General features: G+C 44.7%; 1 long non-coding RNA gene across 2 annotated transcripts in view; it reads left to right on the top strand.

Annotated features, from left to right (window-relative positions):
* LOC138304127 (uncharacterized) overlaps positions 1 to 19,701 on the top strand; it is a 148,609-nt gene that overhangs the window by 109,683 nt on the left and 19,225 nt on the right. The window contains exons 3-4 of one of the 2 annotated variants that reach the window (XR_011205502.1): positions 13,522 to 13,579; positions 18,366 to 18,509. The exons of the other annotated variant lie outside the window; for it this stretch is intronic. This is a non-coding gene — a long non-coding RNA (uncharacterized lncRNA). The remainder of the gene's footprint in view (positions 1 to 13,521; positions 13,580 to 18,365; positions 18,510 to 19,701) is intronic. 2 annotated transcript variants of the gene reach the window in all.

Genomic DNA, 19,701 nt, shown 5'->3' with positions numbered 1-19,701 from the left:
CTATACCAGACAGCATTGTCTATTTTTTTGGATGGTTCCTCCACGATTGACCAAGAAACAGGAATTAGACACACAGGGGCAGTGGTAGTCAGCGATCAGTGACACTGCTCCTTGGATACACTACAGGTCATATAACAGTTGCCCCTGCCTGCACACTACTCAGCACAGGCAGCAGAGATGACAGCATTAATAGCAGCCCTTAAGGCGGGAAGCGCGTCCTGTCCAGAGGCGGAGGTGCTGCCGGGAAGCAAGGGCAGGAGCCCTTTAAGTTAAGTTTCATTTCGCGCTCCCGCTACCGCGGTAAGCGCATCCTGTCCAGAGGAGAAGGTGCTGCCGGGAAACAAGGGCAGGAGCCCTTTAAGTTTCATTTCGCGCTCCCGCTACCGCGGGAAGCGCGTCCTGTCCAGAGGAGGAGGTGCTGCCGGGAAGCAAGGGCAGGAGCCCTTTAAGTTTCATTTCGCGCTCCCGCTACCGCGGGAAGCGCATCCTGTCCAGAGGAGGAGGTGCTGCCGGGAAACAAGGGCAGGAGCCCTTTAAGTTTCATTTCACGCTCCCGCGGGAAGCGCGTCCTGTCCAGAGGAGAAGGTCCTGTCCAGAGGAGGAGGTTCTGCTGGGAAGCAAGGGCAGGAGCCCTTTAAGTTTCATTTCACGCTCCCGCTAACGCGGGAAGCGCGTCCTGTTTAGAGGAGGAGGTGCTGCCGGGAAACAAGGGCAGGAGCCCTTTAAGTTTCATTTCGCGCTCCCGCTACTGCGGGACGTGCGCGGGCGGCGCACGGGCAAAGCCCGGGCCAAGGGCAGGCTCGTCCTGCGCCCGTCAGCGCCTGACAGAGGCTGGGCTGGGCCACCCCCCTGACGTCCCACTCTCGGAGGGCTGTAAGGTGAGGATTTTGTCTTGCAGCTGAGCCGGTTCTGTGGACAGAGGATCTTGTTGACTTCTTGCGAGGTAAGGGCAGGATCCAGACCCCCCTCGCCCACTGGTCCTTGGTGTTTGGAGTGGGGACAGCCCCTTTAAGACTCTTTGCACACCCGCTGCCGTGGGTCGCGCTTATTGGACTCTGTTGACTTCTTGCGAGGTAGGGTAGGATCCAGACCCCCCTCGCCCATTGGTCCCTGGTGTTTGGGGTGGGGACAGCCCCTTTAAGACTCTTTGGCCCTCATTACGACCCTGGCGGTATAGAACCGCCAGGGCCGCGGCACGCGGGAGCACCGCCGACAGGCCGGCGGTGCCCCGCGGGGCATTCTGACCGCGGCGGCTTAGCCGCGGTCAGAGAAGGGAAACCGGCGGTCTCCCGCCGGTTTCCCGCTGCCCCCAAGGAATCCTCCAAGCTGGCTTGGGGATTCCGACTCCCCCTCCCGCCATCCAGTTCCTGGCGGTTCTCCCGCCGGGAACCGGATGGCGGGAGGGGGAGTCGCGGGGCCCCTGGGGGCGCCGTAAGAGGGCCCCAAAATGTATTTCACTGTCTGCAGTAGCACCCGTCGCACCTTCCCACACCGCCGGCTAGATTACGAGCCGGCATCCTTGTGGGAAGGGAGTTTTTCCCTGGGCTGGCGGGCGGTCTTTTGGAGACCGCCCGCCAGCCCAGGGAAAAACTCATAATACCCTCCGCGGTCTTTTGACCGCGGAGCGGTATTATGGAGGGCTGAATTCTGGCGGGCGGCCTCCGCCGCCCGCCAGAATCGGAATGAGGGCCTTTGTGTGCCCGCTGCCGTGGGTCGCGCTTATTGGACTCTGTTGACTTCTTGCGAGGTAGGGGCAGGACCCAGACCCCCCTCACCCACTGGTTCTTGGTGCTTGAGGTAGGGACTGCCCCTCCAAGACTCCTTGCCGCGGGACGCGTGTGGGGCTATCCCGTGCCCGTCCGCGGCTATAAGAGGCTGGGCTATCCCCCTTCCTTTTGCTCCTGGGGGTTCCTCTGTTTGCTTGCCATCTGCAGTAGGGGTCGTGGAGTGTACAAATCACTGTAAGGTGTGGGGTTTCTAACAGTACTAAGAGGGGCTCGTTTGTATCCCTATAGCTTGGGTTTTACTCTAAGGCCCCAAGATTCCAGTAAGAAAGATGGGTCGTCGGCGTGGGGGGGGGGTCGAAGAGAAGCTTGGATCAAATAAAACCATAGACGTTTTTTTACAAAAGGCCGTCGGGCTCTAGAGAAAGAAATAGAGCTGGTGCAGCGTCGTTTAGCAGTCCCATCTTCTCCAGCTATTTTTGTAGCCCACGACGACCTCCCCATACAGTCCACCTCGCACACAGGATCTCTACCTATAGCGACCCCCTTTTCCTCTCCCCCGCAGGTACCTTCCAGAAGTCTCAGGGTGAAACACCAAATGACTCCATTCCACCTGCATTGCTGATTTCCCTGACCAGGAGCCTTTCAAAGAGTGTGCTCCCTACTACCATCATTCCCAATCCCAAGGGCAAAAGGAAACGTAGGGAGCCTGTCATTTTAAATAAACGTACCAGGACCCTGAGTCCCCTCCACCCGACTCAGCTCCTTAATAAGGTTATGGATCCATCCTCCTTGCTTCTTACCAGTGACCAACAGTCAAATGAGTCTATTAGGGTTCTCATAAGAGAAGAGATCTCTAAGTTGCTTCTTCCAATTGCAACCTGCCTTCAAACAATAGAGGAGAAACTAGACGTTTTTATCAAGACCCAGAAGCCAGTACCCTCTACCACTACAGACACCCAACCCTGTTTGTACCATTCTTACCCTACTCACGAGCAGATTAGTGTTAATAGACGACCTGCCCTAATGAGCAAGAGCCACTTTCCTTCTTTAAACCAAGATTCAAGCAGTCCTGCCAGAGCACCAGATTCTTCGATTATTTCTCCGCCATACTAGAAAGGATATCTCTAGTCCCTAGTATTGATACTCTTAATCCTACTTGTGATCATGTTCTCCCTGGCTCCTTGCAGAGGAGACCATTGGTCCAACTGGAACAAGAGCATTGCAACTCCCCCCGGAGTCATGCCCATATGTCTTGGTTATTTCTAATGTGCCTGTACTTAAAACCAAATCCCCGGAATCTTTTATTGAGCTCAAAAACAAGGTTATTCATTGGTTACATCTTAATGCGGGGTTTGCATTCTCCATGACACCTTCGATCTTGATGGTGAGAAGGGTTGGGTGGGTGGGTTCTTTAGAAAAGATCGGTACAGGGGATTGTATTGTCATCAATTTTGAATCCCCTACTCTTGTAGGGCAGCTCGTGTTAAATGCAGATAGACCACAACCTTCAGTAGGCATGGTCTCTCTGTGTAGACTTCCAGCATTCTATCCGTCCGTACGGCCACCCATGAATAGGCAACCATTACTGTTTTGGAAAGTTTCCCGTGGCACTGTGACACGGTCCAGCCCTGTTCTTGGTGCCAGACATCCATCACTGTCACTCTCGGAGATAGATTGACTATGCGATGGCTCGTGGGAAGAGGATTCCAACACCCTTGCTTCTGAATACACAAACCATACTGTTCCTAATGTGCCTACTTTAGCAATTCCATTGCCTTTGATGGACCCTGATAATCGGGGAACTTCTGACAACACTTTTCAGTCAGCCAACAAGGAGGGGGCCCCTCCTCCCACAATTACTTCTAGGGATCCAGGGCTCTATTGTTTAGATACCTCATTAGATATGATCTCATTGGGCCCAGCACCTTGTGAAGTGTACACCACACAGGACAATACAGATATAGGCAACCATATCCCTCCAAAGGAAGTTAGACATATCAAATCTAACGATCTTGCTAAGGTTCTTTCTTGGAATATAGCAGGGCTGGAAAGCAAAATGCTAAATTCGAAATGGGGTCAATTTATTGACGAACATCTACTATGCCTCTTCCAAGAAACTTGGGCGACGGGTCCCAAGCATAGACTGGGTTTTAGAAGCTTTTGGGTTCCAGCTCGAAAGTCACCCTCTGGGAGACCTTCGGGAGGGCTACTTATATGGCTAAGCAGTTCTCTCAGAAGTAAAGCTATAGCAATAGACACGGGCTGCCCTGATCTACAGGCCCTACTGTTAACGATCCCCGAGGAGAAATCTTTACTAATAATCAATGTTTATAACAGGAGTGAGGGCACCCTTTTAGATCGCGATACTCTAGTTTTATTGGATAGCTTACTTAAAAATAATATTTCTCACTTTATTCTGATTGGAGGGGACTTTAATGTCACATTTGAGCCCAACCCCCTGGTTCAAGAGATATACCAAGAAGAGGATGCCTATTGGGGGATTCCACAGCTAGCCTCTAATAAAAGGCCGAGATTGAACAAAACAGCTCGTTTAGTGGCTGATATTACAATAACTTATGGCCTTCGAGCCTGCAATGGTCGCGCCTGCTCTGACACAAATCTGCATCCCACTTTTAGACAAGGAAGACCTAGAAGCCAGATTGATTATATACTCCTCGATATTAGACTGTGGGGCCATATGGTTGATATGAGAGTTCAAGACCATGAAGAGAGTGACCACGACCCATTGATTTTATCGACTAGAGGCCTATTCCCTTTACTTGAGACACCCCACTCAAGCTTTACGCCCATCAGCTAGCTTTATCAAATAATAGACGGAATTTAAAATGGGAGTTTGTTACTATATCCCCCGAGCATCTTTCATCAATATACAATCTGCTAGCTAATCAAATGGAGTGTATGCTTCATTACAAAGAAGATGATGAGGGTGATAGGCTTTTAGCAGCCCACAGTAAATTGTTTGATTCCCTAAAACACCTTTTTACAAAAGAGATCACCAGTAACCCTAAGAAAAAGTGCCGGGCACGGTGGTTTAATAATTTATGTAGGGAAGCACAGCTCACTTTAATGACAACTCTAAAAACAGGCCAAGTTGAATCTATAAGAACAGCCAGAAAAGATTATAAGAACGAATGTACCAAGGCACGCAGAAGCTCATAGACCTGAGAACTCCATTTGATCTGATCCCCAGGAACATGCTATGGTCAACACTCTCCAACATGGGGGTTCCTTCAGGTGTCTTGAGTCTTATCACCCGGCTTCATGACAACACCTATGCCCTAATTAGATGCGGCAAGGAGGGTGAGTTGACAGATCCTGTGGCTATTAATAGAGGCGCCCGGCAGGAGTGCGTTCTGGCTCCTACCCTTTTTGTGCTTTATATCCATAACTGTATCCGGTATCTGGAGAATTACATAAACGACTCGCTTAAATTGGCTGGGGAAAAAATCCCCTGTTTATTGTACGCGGACGATACAATTTTTCTAGCTAAATCTCCTGTGGGGATCCAAAATCTGGTTAGCCAATTTTGTGCTTTCTGTAGGGATTTTAGGCTTGACGTCAATGCAAAAAAACAGAAACTTATGATATACAGCTCTCCAAGGAAACGACCACGTGCCAGAATCGAAATGAATTCAATACAGCTGGAGAAAGTGGAAGAGTTTGACTATCTGGGAATTAGATTATCAACTACAGGAAAATGGGAGGCAGCCATTGATAAAGGGGCACTTATCTTAAGTCAAAGAGGTGGGGCCCTAGTACGTAGGTCCAGAAAGGCTCTGAGTTCCCCTCTGATTATAATTGCCGAGATTTATAATGCCCAAATCCGCACGGCGGCCCTGTATGTACGGAACTCTGGGGGTTACATAGAAGATTGGATATTTTACAAGCAAAAGAAAACAACTTCCTTAGACAGGTTTCCCGGTTAGGGGTAGGTACCCCAACGATTCCTCTCAGGCTCGACTTAGGGTTCAACAGCATCAAAACCATAGCGGCCCTGAGACCGCTTTCCTATTGGATCCGCCTTTGGACAACTCCTGAACTCGAACCATACAGGGCGGCGGTGAGGGAACTCATAGCTATTCCTCAGGGCCCGACCAAAATTCAGTGGCTGCAGGAGATGAAATCTGCTTGGGTTAAAATAGGTCTCTCCCATTACTGGGAACATCCGGAATTGATTCCCAATAACGTGCGACAACTTGTTAAAAGAAGATACTGGGAAAAAGCCAACGAAGATATGCTGCGCCAAAACGGGCTGGGTAGGTTAACAATAGAATTCCTCCAATTCAAACACGAACCTTGGCCTGAGACTTTTATGAACCTCCCCATCCCACCATATGCTTGTGCCCTTTATTTACAGTTTAGATATGGTTCCCTGGCGATTAATATTTATACGGCTCACTGGTCATCCAGTACCCCTTCGACCAATAGATGCATATCTTGCCCCCATTATAAAGAAACAATTGAGCATATCTTGTTTTTTTTCCCTCATATAAGAGCCCTAGAGGAAAGTGGATTATTCCCCTCTGTAAAAATCTATCATTGTTGGACGGAGCCAATGCCACCAGAATATGCAAATATGATACATCCACACTGGTTGCCTCCTCAGTTACCAAATTCTTATCGGTAGCTTGGTGTATCCGTCGTAGGCTCATTTCTGTGGAGGGCCCCTAGAGCTCCAGGCTGAGCCTTTGTTTGTTTACAGAGGGAGATTTCAACCTGATCCATATTTCTTCGTTTTACCTCTTATTTTTAATATATGTCATGTACCCTGTCATTATTTTGAACTTATTAACTTATATGCAACATCCTTTCCTGTATTTTAGCAAGAATTCCCGATCTTTTTAGGAGCAAACTGAGACCGCACAAGCTTACAGAGATGTTTTTCTTATTTCATAATTTGCCAATCGTTGTATTTTAAGTCCGATTTTAACTTTAGTTGTAAGGATTTTACTGAAATATTTTATATGCTAGTTGATTATTAGACTTTTATAGTATCTTGAATGACTATTATTATGAATTATGATGAGTTATTGCGGTTCCAATGGATTTTATACATCTATGTAAGACTGTGTTTTTCTTTTTAATTTTAAATGGTCCTAACTTTTTAGACCGAATGCATTTAAATAAATAAAAAAAATAAAAAGTCAGGAGCAGGGGAAATAGTTACAATATACTCAGAGTCAGCATACGTGACAACCACTGTACACTCCAGTTTTATGAAATGGAGTACTCAAGGGTTCCCTAAATCAGATGGTAGTCTTGTGAGGCATAAAGAACTCTTAGACGCCCTAATAGAGGCAGTGGTAGTTATGAAGAGTGCAGCTCACACAAACTGACAGGATTTCGTGTCCCGGGGTAACACGCTGGCTGATCAAGCAGCCAAGGATGCAGCCAGAGGTACACCACCAAAAGTGCCATCAGACACCCAACCTGCCCCTGACCTGGTGACTCAAACTGCCCCACTAGTGAAGGCTGAAGCAAAAACTATCACAGACAAGGGCACACCCCACTACACTGAGTCAGCAAGGTTACACCTGAGGGAACTACAGGAAGCTGTGTTGTCACACAAAAAGCAGTTGTGGGAAAATAGAGGGTGCATCCAGTCCTGGAGCGATCTAGGGGCATATTTATACTCTGTTTGTGCTGAATTAGCATCATTTTATTTGATGCTAATTTAGAGCAAACTTAACACCATATTTATATTTTGACAGTATACCAGTCTAGCATTAAAATATTGGAGCTAACGTCATTTTTTGGATGCGTGAAACCTCCTTGCGCCAATGAGATGCAAGTTAGGCATTCTCGTCCAAAAAATGACTCAAAGCCCCTATCGCCATATTTACCCACCTGGGCAGAAAAGACACACAAGTGCGAAGCGGAGCCAAAAAATGACATTAACTTGCGTCAAATTGTAATGCCTGGGTCAGACCAGATGTTAAAATGAGGCAAACTCATCACTACTTAAGGAAAACACACAGGAGCTACATTACCAACCAACAGAAGAAGATGGAGGTGCTACTGATCCAGCTTGCGAGATGACGCAGAGTACAGCAACAACTACAGCAATCACCACCTCCACAACGCTGCCCACAAAGGCAACGCAGAAGGCAGGAGAGGGTCTACAGAACCAGGACAACCCTCCTTAGCCTCAGGGACCAGGACATCATAAGGACCTACAGACTGAACCAGCAAGCCATACTACACCTGCTGCACCACACTGAGCCACTAATCACAGCCAGCCTGTAGACCCCACACAAAATACCACCTGTGATAAAGCTGCTAGCTGTCCTGCACATTATGGCAAGTTACTCATTCCAAACAAAGGGTGCCCTAGTTGCTGGTGTCTCACAGATGTTATTCTCTGTGTTCCTGCCAGAGGTGTTAGACGATATAATCTCCCTGACACCCCGCCACATCAGCTTCCTCAACACCCAGCAAAAGCAGCAGGAGACAAAACAGGAGTTCTACCAAAATCCATGGCTTCCCGCATGCGCTCGATGCAATTGAATGCACCCATGTCCAGCTCGTTCCACCTGCAGCAACAGAGCACTGATCCTCATTAATAGGACTAAGAGTGAAGATAATACTCTACTAAAGTGATACCTTCACCCAGCTAAACATCCAAAACCCAAGAACTCAAATCTAAATCTAAATTACTTACTGCCTACTTCAAACACCATCAATCACAATTGGCGATTGTCTATGGAAATGCACTTAGAAACATCTAGGGAATAGGAAGAAGAAAAATGCCCAGCCTATTTAGTCTATGCTTAGGTGTACAAAAGTATTTGTTTGTATTGTCCATTAATACCTGGTGGGGATATAACAACTTATTTGGTCAATGGTGAATGTCTCCAAAACCACTGCCGTCGTTTTAGGTATTTGAAACAGCGGACAAACTATCCTTTGTGTACTATATTTACTACACTTCTAAAATAAGCGCTTCAGTGCGGTTGGGGGGAGTATTCCTCCCAATACCGGAGTATCAGAAACTCTGGCGTCTGTACTTCAACATGCGTGTTACATTGCACGTGAATCCCCGCAAGGCTTTCCCTGAAGTCAAATAAATTATCCAGGTCTATGAGTGTCCAGACTTCAGCCTGTCCACTTCGGCATACAAACCCCAAAGGATTACAACAAAACGGCTGCACCGAACCTGGTGTTAGAGCCTTGTTTATAAATTGCTTTGTGGCACCCATACTGGACTGTTGTTTAAGTCTCTGTGGAGACCCATGTCCAGCTTGTTCCACCTGCAGCAACAGAGCACTTGTACCGGAATCGCAAGCATGCACATTCCATTAATGTGCAGGGCATAGTGGACCACCGGGGACTATTCATAAACATTTTGGCCAAGTATCCAGGGAGTGTCCATGACGCCTTCATATTCCGGCACAAAGAAACAAGGGGGTCTACCCAAATAACCATACTATACCTGGATAAATTAAAGCAAAAGTGGAAAATGTGATATAATAGTAGGAAACAATATATACAATTTACTACAACAGTGGAACCATAAATCATTCACTGTAGAACATAATTTGTTTGTATATTTCTTTTCATATTATTTTAATCAAACAATAGCATAGCTGACATTAAACATGTCACAAAATATTTGCCCAAAAAGTACATATCATATGAGCACAAAATGTAACATAGACACATAAATAAACAAAAAAGACATTCACTTAAACAAACAATAATAAATACTGTACTTCAATCATCCTCTCATTTTAAATTAATGTGGTTTTTGGCAATGCTTAAAATCTAAATCCACATGGAAAATGGTTATATCATATTCACATCTTTAAACAACAATTATAATAGACAAAGATGTGTTCCATAAGCATTCCTTATAGGTTGTAAATAATGTTTTCTCACAACCTCTCCCTAATACAACAGAGTTGATGCATTTCAGCCCTTTCTAATTTTGGTCCTCTTCAGGACTATTGGAGAGCAAAGTACCTATTAAAAAACAAAACAACGAATTAAAAAAACTGGACCAGAAATCCATATTAAAATCTCTGTCAAAACATCTATTTTTGGTGTTGTAGCACACTAAACATCATGCTTTAAAACTGAAGCTCATGTAAAAAAGTGAAATACATGCACAAAAAAAGAGACCACTCAAGCAAAATGCCACCTAAGTACTCATCCTCATTAATAGGACTAAGAGTGAAGATAATACTCTGCTAAAGTGATACCATCACCCAGCTAAACATCCAAAACCCAAGAACTCAAATATAAATATAAATTACTCACTGCCTACTTCAAACACCATCAATCACAATTGGCGATTGTCTATGAAAATGCACTAAGAAACATCTAGGGAATAAGAAGAAAAATGCCCAGCCTATTTACTCTATGCTTAGGTGTAGAAAGTATTTGTTTGTATTGTCCATTAATACCTAGTGGGGATATAACAACTTACTTGGTCAATGGTGAATGTCTCCAAAACCACTGGCGCAGTTTTAGGTATTTGAAACAGCGGACTACCTATCCTTTGTGTAATATATTGACTCCGCTTGTAAAATAAGCGCTTTAGTGCGGGAGGAAATATTTCTCCCAATACCGGAGTATCAGAAACTCCGGCGTCTGTACTTCAATGTGCGTGTTTCTTTGCACGTGAATCCCGGCAAGGCTTCACCTGAAGTCAAATAAATTATCCAGCTCTATGAGTGTCCAGACTTCAGCCTGTCCAGTCCGGCAAGCAAACGCAAAGAATTACAACAAAACAGCTACACTGAGGCTGGTGTTAGAGCCTCGTATATATATTGCTTTGTGGCGCCCATCTTGGACTGTTGTGTAAGTCTCTGTAGAGACAAAAGCGACCATCTTAAAGAGGCCATCTTAAACCAACTTGGCCATCTAAAAGAGGGTCCCTATTTTTATACCGGGATATCTAAACCTATAGGCTTAGGTCTTAAAACAATAAACCTAGCTATTTTCTATGTATGTGTGCCCTGTCATATGCGGACAAAATGCTTTAGAAAAATTAAAAAAATTAAAGCGGAAAACTAGTGAATAGGGGATATCCGAAGAAACTGGTTAAAGCAGCATCTAAAAGAGCATGGTTCACACCCAGAGAGACCTTATTGGCTCGAAGACAACGTGCAAAATACTCTCCTCTGACTTGTGTTATTACATATAACCCCAAAGCGAATAAAGTAAGATCGATTATTGAAAGAAACTGGAGGATTTCGAACCCTTTGGGCAGTAAGAAACCACTATTTGCTTTTAAAAGAGCACAAAAGTTAAGAAAGCATTGGGTTAAAGCAGGATTTCAGTTAGAAAAGAAGAAAGATCTCAGAACAATGTTACAGCTCCCCTCTTTGAGTGGCCATTACAAATGCAAAAATTGTGTAGCCTGTCAATTCACCAGTGAGTCTAAAGAAATAACAGTAAATGGAAGAACACATATTCAATCATGTTTTTCAAATTGTAATACAAAAAAATAAGATTTATTGCATAAAATGTCCTTTTGAGTTGATATATATAGGACAAACCACACAGCAAGTTAAATCAATAATTTTACAACACAGTTCAAGAATCAGATGTGCAACAAAAGGAGCACCTTTAGTCGAGCATTACTGCGAAGTGAATCACAAGCCAGATGATCTTTGGTGGACAGTCCTTTATGTACATTCAGTATCAACTATCCTGGATAAAATGGAAGCAAGATTTATCAAAAAATATGGAAAAGCTCGACATGGCCTTAATGACTTGGATGAAATGTGGGCCTTAATCTAATTTCCGTTTCCAAGGATAAAATGAGTTAACACTCTTTCCACCCTTCAGGTGGATGGTGCGCTCAGGCAATAGATAGAATCCGAAAATGTACTTTTTTATAGATGGTGCAGCTGGACCAAATATTTGTTTCTATTTGTATTGAAGGATGTTATTTTTCGTATTGCATTTCCTTGTGAGATGTTCTGCTATGCCAAGTAAGGCTGCCATAGTTTAGCACCATATGGTCATGAAATAGTTTAATGTGAACAGATGGTATTGTCAAGATTTGTACTCTAAGTACTGTGTGGATCTCTAAGTAATTTTCCCCAAGACATATATATTTTTTGTTTAGTCTTTATGATGCCCAATATGACCATTATATGCTGTCCCCCCTTGATACCTAAGCGTAACGCAGTTTCGCATAGTCAAGTCGCGAGGTAGAGGCATTGCGAGATTTAATTCTCAAGACTGGCACAACGGTACATACATTCCACTTTAATTTTTCTAATTTTTCTAAAGCATTTTGTCCGCATATAACAAGGCACACATACATAGAAAATAGCTGGTTTTACTGTATTTAGACCTAGGCTTATAGGTTCAGATATCCCAGCATAAAGATAAGGACCCTCTTTTAGATGGTCAAGTTTGTTTAAGATGGCCGCTTTTATCTCTACAGAGACTTAAACAACAGTCCAAGATGGCTGCCACAGAAGCAATTTATATACGAGGCTCTAACGTCAGGCTCGGTGCAACCGTTTTGTTGTAATCTTTTGGGGTTTGAATGCCAGACCGGACAGACTAAAGTCTGGACACTTATAGAGTGGGATAATTTATTTGACTTCTGGTGAAGCCTTGCGGGGATTCACGTGCAATGTAACACGCACGTTGAAGTACAAACAGTGGAGTTATTGATACTCCGGTATTGTGAGAATTATTTCCCCCTGCACTGAAGCGTTTATTTTACAAGCGTAGTCAATATATTATACAAAGAATAGGCTGTTGGTTGTTTCAAATCCCTAACATGGAGCCAGTCATTTTGGAGACATTCACCATTGACCAAGTAAGTTGTTAAATCCCCACTAGGTATTAATGGACAATACAAACTAATACTTTTGTACACCTAAGCCTAGAGTAAATAGGCTACATCTTTTTCTTCTTATTCCCTAGATTTTTCTTACTGCGTTTCCATAGACAATCACCTTTGTGATTAATGGTGTTTGAAGTAGGCAGTAAGTAATTTAGATTTATAGTTGAGTTCTTGGGTTTTGGATGTTTAGCTGGGTGATGGCATCACTTTAGCAGAGTATTATCTTCACTTTTAGTCCTATTAATGAGGATCAACACTTAGGTGGCATTTTGCTTGAGTGGTCTCTTTTGTGTGCATGTATTTCACTTTTTTACATGTGCTTCACTTTTAAAGCCTAAGATTTAGTCTGCTACAACACCAAAAATGTGTTTTTTGACAGAGATTATAATATGGATTTCTGGTCCAGTTTGTTGATTCAATTAGTTTTTTTGTTTTTTAATAGGTACTTTGTTCTCCTATAGTCCTGAAAAGACCCAAAATTAGAAAGGGCCCAAACTCGCGAACTCTATTGTATTAGGGAGAGGTTGTGAGAAAACGTTATTTACAACCTATAAGGAATGCTTATGAAACACATCTTTGTCTATTATAATTGCTGTTTAAAGATGTGAATATGATACAACCATCTTTCATGTGGATTTAGATTTTAAGCATTGCCAATAACCACATTCATTTAAAAGGAGAGGATGATTGAAGTACAATTATTTATTATTGCTTGTTGAAGTGAATGTCTTTTTTGTTTTTGTGGCTATTTATGTGTACATTTTGTGGTTATATGATACGTAATCTTTTGGGAAATATTTTGTGACAGCTATGCTATTGTTTGATTAAAATAATATGAAAAGACATATACAAACAAATTATGTTCTACAGTGATTGATTTATAGTTTCACTGTTTTAGTAAAGTGTATATATTGTTTCCTACTATTATACAACATCTTCTACTTTTGCTTCATATTCCAGCACAGCAGGATCAATGAACACTCCCAGGATGGACAATATGGAAATGGCCTTCTTGTGGGTAAGTCAAAAAACCTAGCAATACATACACAACACACCAACCCCGTAGTACACACAAGACATACACCACTACATGAACGCATGGCAAGGGTAACACAGATGTGCAGGTGACCACACATATGCACCATGCTGTAGTACAGCACAATCAGTGCACACCACAAACACATACACCCACATGTACGTAACACACTCACAACTTGACAGGCACACCACGTGAAGGACAGGTGCAGATATGTAACCTTTGCTATACGAAGAACTACGCAGACCACTACAAGTACCCACAGGTTGCCTACTACATACACTTCACACACAGTGCACCAAACTAAGAATAGCACAGCCATATCAATTGCATACACTATGCTCATGTTACATAAGTCTCAGATAGGCACAGATCCCTCAAAGCATGCCATGCAAGTCACTGCCAGAACAAACAACTAATGCCAGACTGCCTCAAATACCAACTACATCTCATCAACACATACCTGACTTACCTGTAGTGTGCATAGACATCTGCCTGACGCATTGAGTCACACACATAGTGTAGGAAAGTCCTCCTTTTTGCCCTGGTCACCCGACATGTTTTGGACAGGTACTGGTGGTTACTGACTCTTGGCTGTGCCCTGGGTACTGCTTACCAGTCCCGGGGCCAGTGCTCTGTGTAAAGTGGATATGCAAATTAAGCTAATTATAATTGGCTAAGTTAACCTACCTATAAGTCCCTAGTATATGGTAGGGCATGTAGGTTTAGGGATCACAGCATAGGTAGTGCACCCATAGGTGCACTGCTGAGGTGCCCAGTGTCATTCTAAAGGCAGGCCTGCCTTGCTGGCTGCTTTTAAATTAAAGTTATATGAAAATTCGACTTTGGAATTAAAAGTAGTTCCAAAGTCTTAAACTACCTTATTTTTACATATAAGTCACCCCAAATGTGTGCCCTATGTGCCCCTAGGGCTGGGTGCCATGTAACTATAAGCAGGGACCTTTTAAAAGTAGTTTTATAAGCCCTGGTGAGGTAAAAACAGCGTAAATTTGTTTTTCCCTCATTGTAGTGAACGGCCTTCATAGGCTAGAATGGAGAGACTTTATTTTAATTTTTAAAGTCCCCTTAAATGACAGATACAAAGAGTTTGGTATCAAATTAATTGTTATAATAAATCCCACAACTTCCAGTTGTTGAATTTAATATAACTTGTTCAGGTAAAGAGTTTTAAACATTACCTGAAAAGTTGCCAATTTCAGCCCTGCATTGTTTTTGCTGCTGTGCCCTGATTGGCCAGCCTCTGGCAGCCTGGCCAGGCTGCCTTGATGAGGTGTGAAGTGGCCTGGCTTCACACAAAGAGATGTGCCTGTGGGAGGGAATTTCCCTTCAGCAGATGGTGAGGCAGGAAGGGGGAGGGCTGCCATACTGGTCTTCAAAGGCAGAGAGGACATTTGGAGCAACCCAGCAACACCCCCACATCCTGCAACCCCAGACAACTAGGTGCCCCCCTTGATTAGATTAGGAGAGGGCAGGAGAGGGGTGTGTTTATGATTTTTAGCCACACCAGTGGGTGGGCTCAGCCAGATGTAACCTCCAAAAATCATTTTCAGCCATGATGGATTTTTGAAGAATGTTGCCTCCTGGGATTGATTTTTGCCACACTTCCCAGGAAGTGGTCATCACAGGAGGAAGGACCCTGCACCTGATTGGAGAATCAGGACCCCCCTGTTTTTCACCCAGGAGCAAGGATAAAACTGGCAGACCTGCACCCACACCTCAGATCCCCATCAGATTCTAACAAGGAAGAACCAAAAGAGAAGAAGGACTGCCCTGCTGGACCCCTGGCCTGCACCTGGAACCTGCACTCAGAAGGACTGCACCAGCTGCACACTTGGGCTTCACCACAAGAAGGACATTGCTTGGCTTCAACTCGTTCAAGGAGGAACCCCTGTGTGCTACAGGTGAAAAATTGCTAACCAGAGTCCCCTGCACCAACTGCTGAAGAAATCAACCAGCTGACCACTGCCCAGTGGCCAAAAAGGAGTTTGCACCAGGTGCATTCTGGGAGTTGTAGTCCACATCCCCAAGGATCATCTCAGAGCTTCTGGACCCTTGGGGTGAGCTGTGGACCCCAAAAGGACCTTAAAAGAACATCCGGGAGAAGACCCAGAAGTTTGGAGAATTAAAAAAAAAAAGCTCCATAGAGGGACCGACCCGCTGCGGCAACTCTAGCCGGGTTGCCTCAACCGCGACCCGGCCTGATTTGCGGGTTCGTCCCGGTGAAGAAAATCTCAGAAAAAGAGACTAAGTCCGAAGGTGAAAAGTTGACCGGGACCTCCCAGCCAGCGTATCTGAGGAGGGCTCCAAGGACGTCAGATCAAGATCCAGGTTTACCCCAGTCGAAGAATTTTCACCTCGAAAAAACGACTAAGTCCAAAGGTAAAAATCTCAACCAAGGGCTCCCGCGACGCGTATCCGGGGAAGAGTTCCAGGAGGTCGGATTGGACTGGCAGGTTCGTCCCGCTGAAGAAAATCTTCAGAAAAACGACTAAGTGTGAAGGTAAACTTTTCACAGAGGCCTCCCGCGGCCTGTAGCCGAGCCAGGCTCCATCGCTGTCGGCCTTAAACTTTGACTTTGCCTCGGTCGAGGTGCAACCAGATGACCCGATTGGCGCTTTTTGTTTCTAGGCGCTAAAAAACAATAATTCTTTAAAAATTCATATCCCCGGTTCCCCTTATCCGATTTTATTCGTTTTTGTGTCATTTTAAAGATAAAAATATATTTTTACAAATTGGTTTTGGATTTTTAAACTGTTTCCTGTGTTTTATTTAATTACTGTTTTGTGATATTTGAATGCTTTACACTCTGGGGGTCATTCCAAGGGGCCCCACGACACCCCATACCGCCATCCTGTTCCTGGCGGCCGAAACCGCCAGGAACAGGATGGCGGTATGGGGGTCGGAATCCCCATGGCGGCGCAGCAAGCAGCAAGCAGCGCCGCTATGGAGGATTCCCCTGGGCAGCGGAAAGCTGGCGGTACACCGCCGACTTTCCGTTTCTGGCCGCGGCTGTACCGCCGCGGTCAGAATGCCCAAAGGAGCACCGCCAGCCTGTTGGCGGTGCTCCCGCGGACCACGGCCCTGGCGGTTTTTACCGCCAGGGTCAGAATGACCGCCTCTGTCTCCTAAGTTAAGCCTTGTTGCTCGTTGCCAAGCTACCAAGGGTTGGGCTGGGTCTAATTTACTGAGACCTAACGGGACTTAAGTGGAGGTTATTGGCATATTGCTAAGTGTAGGTACCTACCTGCCCTTACCAATAACCCATTTTCCAACACATAGGAATACAAAATAAATGCCCATCACATACCATGTGCCATATTTGTGATAAGTGGAACCACACCTACTGTAGTGCCACCTCACATGCACCACTTCCTGACCCACAACACCATCATGTCAGTACCATAACCAGTAAATGGCCCACCATGGGGAAAAGTCATTTTTAGACAGTGCAGATCCCGGATGCCATAGTGGGACCTTATAGAAGAATACAGGACATCACTGACCTCACATGCACTGTGCTAAGGGACACATTTGCTAAGTAGCTGAGCTCCATCCCATAGCCTGCACTGTGCATGTGTTGAAAGTATAAATGCTGAATCATGTGTTGGAAGATAGGAGAGACACTGGTAGTAATGTTGATCATCCTCAAACAATGGGATACACACCCTTGGACACTTGATGGCTGCCACAAACATTAGCTGCCACTCAGGATCACCAAGATGTAAAAGCCCCCAGTGCCATCGTCATGGCCTACACTGTATGTACAACTTGGCAGATGACCACTTTTTCATGACTTGAAGCCACATTGTAAATTGGCCACCTTCCCATACAGTATGTAGCATGGAAGGGACGTGCAATGTGTGTTGATGCAGGTCAGTCACCACAAGATACATAGCATGATGATGTGAACTCAGATGTAGGTGTCACCTAAAATCCGAGGCAGTGCCAACATCAAACACCACCCCATGGGTGCTGTTTGCAGGTTGCAATAGAGAAGTAGACTGTGCTTTGAACTCATATGAATGTGCCACCAATGCATGCTGCATACTGCTGCACACACAGAAAGAGCCAATTGTCCATCAAAACGGCATATGTATAGGGCAGTGTCCCTTCCTGTAAAGTTACATCTACCTCCACAGGGCAGCTAGCCAAGCCCCCTTGTGCAAGGTTGGTAGTGTAGGTGCACGGCTGCATATTAGCCACTGGTGCAGGGGACAACAAAGGGTTGCCTAGTAATATGTCACACATAGGGCATACTTGCATATTCAAAATATTGCAGGACAGTGCTGCCAATGTTGGAGATGTGTTGTGCATTGTCACTTGCTCACTTCAATGGGCCTAAGTGTCGCACATCATCTGTAATGACACATGTCAAAATGGATAGGTTGTCCAGGCTCTGTAGTGCTACCATGTTGCCACCACATCTGACCCCACTGTGTTGTGAGGATGTGTCATGTCCCCTCTAGTTATAGCACACTGGTACAAAGGTGCACTACACAACGCATGGTACATACATACATACTGACCATCAGTTAGGATTCCAAATCATATGTCCCAGGTTCTTCAGCCAAACCCAAGATGGTCATGTCCAACAACACAGTGCTGAGAAAACCTTGCACAAGGCAAGGATCTCACACCATACCACAAACACATATGAGTCACAACCAACTCAAAATATCAACTGCCATGCTACATGACAAATCTTTTGCAAGCCTTCACAACAACTTTCTCCTATTATCTTTTGCAGCGGATCAGGGTTATGTCATACAGCCCTGGATTATGACCCCATTGGCAACCCAAGCACAGCAGCAGAGCATGCATACAATGAGGGACTTTGGAACACACAGGATATCGTGGAGAGGACATTTGGAATCCTGAAGTCAAGATTCAGGTGCCTGGATCTCACAGGAGGCAGCCTCCTATATGCCCCACACATTGTCTGCAAGATCATAATGACGTGCTATCTTGCACAACATATGTATGCGGAGGAACGTCCCCTTGTATGAGCAGGTTGATGACCTGCCTGAGGAGGAGGAGGAGGATGGTGGTGAAGAAATCAAGGGGGGCAGCACAACACAGCTGCTGGGATACGCCACAGACAGCACATAGTTGATAACTTCTTCACTACATTTTGTAAAGAAACGCCTCACTTATTCAAACAATCCTGCTTTGGTCTCTTCAATCTCCACAATTTATACTTTAGGATTGTGATTCTAACCTCAGGGAGCATGTTACAAATACTAATCTGAAAAGTACTGTTTCAACATCACATGTGATGCGTAAGATTGTACTGCCACCATCACACACATCACTAATAGCCTCATCACTGGTATGTGACTACTGAAGAACACAATCTATGGACCACAACATATATATTACATCCACGTTGCCAACTTGTTCATCAAAAGCTCACCACACACAACTACAACATGTCCAAATAGGAGGTAAGCAAGGGGCCCACATATGAGGTAGTGAATGTCAAAAATTTGAAAGTCAGTAATGTTGGAACAGAACACTGTCACAACTCAGTGTGAGAGTTACAATGGCTGCACAGAAAATGTGTGACAGGGGGGGACATCATTGGTAACAATGGTCATCATGATTAGTCCAGGTATGACAAGCAATTGAAGAAGTTGGGCCTGCACAGTACATCCATGGTAATCAGTTCTGCCAATGCCATGGGGCCCAATCCTGACACATGGTACACATGACCTCATACTTTGCACGGACACGTCTGTGGAATGCACAACAGTATGGATTAGAACATATGCAGCTAGGCTGCAGGTCCACCACACAAAAACAACCTTTGCTAAATGTAATGAGTTTAATCAAACATTTGTGGTCAAAACATAATCTGGGTGGAATGTAGTTAGTGTGTCATACACAGTATGTACCAAAGATGTACACATGTCAGACATATGTGTAGGCCACACACAAGTCACCATAAACCCCAAATCTACATATGGAGAAAGTTGTTGGGTAACATTTCCTAGGTAGCATTGTTCAGCCATCATCAACAATGCGTGAGCTGTGTATGTCGTTTTAAATATTATGCTCTGTAAGACAACTTCACACATCACATA

Source organism: Pleurodeles waltl, chromosome 7 (genome assembly GCF_031143425.1).
Source record: "Pleurodeles waltl isolate 20211129_DDA chromosome 7, aPleWal1.hap1.20221129, whole genome shotgun sequence".
NCBI classification, from domain to species: Eukaryota; Metazoa; Chordata; class Amphibia; order Caudata; family Salamandridae; genus Pleurodeles; species Pleurodeles waltl.
This window is presented reverse-complemented; position numbering and strand designations above follow the sequence as displayed.